Source organism: Pristiophorus japonicus, unplaced genomic scaffold (genome assembly GCF_044704955.1).
Source record: "Pristiophorus japonicus isolate sPriJap1 unplaced genomic scaffold, sPriJap1.hap1 HAP1_SCAFFOLD_56, whole genome shotgun sequence".
NCBI classification, from domain to species: domain Eukaryota; kingdom Metazoa; phylum Chordata; class Chondrichthyes; family Pristiophoridae; genus Pristiophorus; species Pristiophorus japonicus.
The window spans coordinates 3,139,828-3,142,996 of record NW_027254467.1 but is presented as its reverse complement, the minus strand read 5'-3'; the positions used below and the strand labels follow the sequence as shown (position 1 = coordinate 3,142,996).

The window sequence follows — 3,169 nt, the reverse complement described above, 5'->3', positions numbered from 1 at the left end:
ATAAGATTGAGTCTGCCTCCACCGCCATTTTAAGTAGTGTATTCCAGATTCTAACCACATCCTGAGGAATGGCTACCCTTGTTACTATGTATAAAGTCTGAGAAACACAGGATCAATTCCTGCCACACTCAAAACCTTGCTAAATAAAGCACCGCAATTCAATTCTCATTCCGGAAGCTCGTGAAGTGTCGGCCAGCTGTTGAGCTTAAAGCTCTGGTTATGTTCCCAACACTGGTGTTACCATAGCGTTTCCGTAGTGTAGTGGTTATCACATTCGCCTAACACGCTAAAGGTTCATGGTTCGAAACCGGGCGGAAACATTTTGAAAACGTGTTTCATTAATGATTGTAACAAATTGAATAATTCATATTTGTGGTTCAATATGAACAGAATGCAGTGTCTCATGACGCTGTTGCATTTGCTGATTTCTCTGCACAGTAATGCACACACTCAAGCTCTGCACAGTGTTTCTCACTCCCTCCCGTTGGCAGCCCTGACGGTGGAGAAACCTCATCTCAAAACTGCACATTCCATGCATTCAGTTTAGCTGTGTGAGCTTATTACATTAGTGCAGATATGTTAGATGAACATTCATGCTTCGATGGTTTTTAGGCAGGAGAGAGAGGGGGAAAAACGAGGGGTGGGGATAGGTCGCAGTGTTGATTAAAAAAATAATTGCAGCATAGGAGAGTTACTGTGCATGATGGATGATCAATTCAAGACATATGGGATGAATTGAACAACATAACAACGGCGATCATACTGCTGGGAGTGTACTATAGACTCCCAAACAGCCAGAATGAGAGAGAAGAGCAACATTGTTGGCAAAGTTATAGTGGAGGAATAGAAGTTGTTTTCAACTACAATAATTTTAACTGGGATATAATTTGTGCGAAACACATAGAGGGACGGAATTCGTAAAATCCATTCAGGAGATCATTATTAGAACATAAGAACATAACATAGCCATTATATTGCAAGCCAAAGAAGGGAGGGGGCGATTCTGATTTAGTTTGATCTAATGAAGCTGTGTGGGTGGAAGGGGTATCAGTGGGAGAGAATTTTGGTACGAATGATCATAATTCAGTTAGATTTAGTGTAGTTCTGGAAAAATACAAATTTAGACACGGAATAAATAATCTCATTTGGGGAAAAGCCAATTCTGTTAAGCAGAGATAGGACTTAGCCAATGTTGACTGGAAACTGATACTTGAAGGCAAAACTGTGTCAGAGCATGGGAGACATTCAAGGAGCAGATCCTCAGGGTTCAGAGCAAGTCCGTTCCCTTAATGAAAGAGGGTGGGACTAGCAAATCCAGAGCCGCCCTGGATGCCAAGTGGCTTACAGGGTAGAATAAAAGAAAATATGGGGGCTTATGCCATAGCGATGCATCAATGCTTCAGAAATTCTCGAAGATTATAGGAAGTGCAAAGGTGAAATTAAAAAGGAAATTATTAAAGCAAAGTGAGAGCATGAAAATATTTTTCAAGTAAATTCAAAGAAAACCCAAAAATTTATGGATACATTAAGAGCAAGAGGATATCTAAAGAAAGAATAGGGTTCAGTAGAGACCGTAAAGTAATCTATGAGTGGAAATGGAATATTAATTGATGGATCATCATGAATACTTTCCATCTGTTTTCAGAGAAGTGTGCGGCGATGCAGACATTGCAATTGGGGAGGAGGAACTTGAAATATTAAGTTAAATATACATAGTAATCGAGGAAGTATTATGGGGTTTAACAGCTTTGAAAGTGGAAAAATCCACAGAGCCACGTGAAATGTACCCAGGCTGTTAAGAGAAGCAAAAGAGGAAATAGCAGAGGATCTGACAATCATAATACTCTGGCTGCAGTTGTGGTGCCAGAGGACTGGAGGACTGCTAAGTCGTGTCTTTGTTGAAAAAGGGCGAAAGGGATCGATGATCAATTACAGACCAATCAGCCTAACCTCGGTTGTGGAAAGATTATTAGAAAAATGTTTGAGGAATAGGATAAATATTCATTACAAAGGCTCGGTTTGATCAAGCACAGTCAGCATAGATGTTTTCAGGGAAGGTCGTGTGTGACGAAATTGATTACATTTTCTGACAAGAATTGTCCGTAAGGGTAATGCATTTTATGTAGTGTATATGGAACTTATCAAGGCTTTTGACAAGGTTACTTATGGCAGAATGCTCACTAACGTAAAAGCCCTTGGAATCCAATGCAAATTGGCAAGGTGGATCCAAAACTTTCCTGGAGGCAGGAAGCAAAGATAAATAGATGTTTTCACAACTGGAAGGCTGTTCGAGTGGGGATCCTCTTGGCTCAGTAGATGGTACATTGCTTTTTGTCGTATATATCAATGATTTATACCTGAATGAAGGGGGTATAATTAAAAAGATTTCAGACGACACAACCATTGGCTGTGTGGATGATAATGAAGAAGAAATATCCTGAATGCAGCTCGATATCAATGAACTGTTCACCTGAGCAAAATTATGGTGAATGAAATTTAATACGGAGAAGTATTATGTTATGTATTTGGGGATGGTTAACAATACAAAGGAATACAGATTAAATGGTAGGGCAGTGAGAAGTGTACAGTAACATAGGGAATGTTGAATGCATATCCACATTCCCATGAATGTAGCAGCACAGACAGAAAAGGGCGTAAAGAAGGCATTCGAAATTCTTTCCTTTATTAGCCGAGGCATAGACTACAAGAGCAGGGAAGTTATTTTTGAACTGTCGAAAGCACTAGTCAGGTCACAGATAGAGTACTGCGTGAAGTTCTGGTCACCATATTACAATAAACACGTGATTGCACGAGACAGGGTATTTAGGAGATTTACCAAGATGTGGCCTGGAATGGAGAATTTTAGCTATGGGGAAAGGTTAGACACGCTGGGTTTATTTTCTCCAGAACGCAGGAGGCTGAGGGGAGAACTTTTAAGTTGTTTAATTATGTGGCGCCGAGATAAAGGGGAGAGGAAGGACCTTTTTCCCTTATCAGAGGCTGTCAGCAACCAGGAGGCCTAGCTTTAAATTAATTGGTAGGAGGTTTAGAGCGGAGTGAGAGGAATATTCTTCACACATATATTGGTGGCGCCGATTGGGGGAGGGGGGCTTGGAACGCATTGCCTGAACGGATGGTAGGTGCAAAAATGATCACCATATTTAAAAAG

At 40.6% G+C, this 3,169-nt stretch overlaps 1 non-coding gene across 1 annotated transcript; it reads left to right on the top strand.

Moving 5' to 3' along the window:
- Positions 1 to 247: 247 nt before the first annotated feature.
- trnav-aac (transfer RNA valine (anticodon AAC)) lies at positions 248 to 320 on the top strand. Its single transcript has one exon. It is a non-coding gene; the product is annotated as a tRNA-Val (tRNA).
- Positions 321 to 3,169: the final 2,849 nt, after the last annotated feature.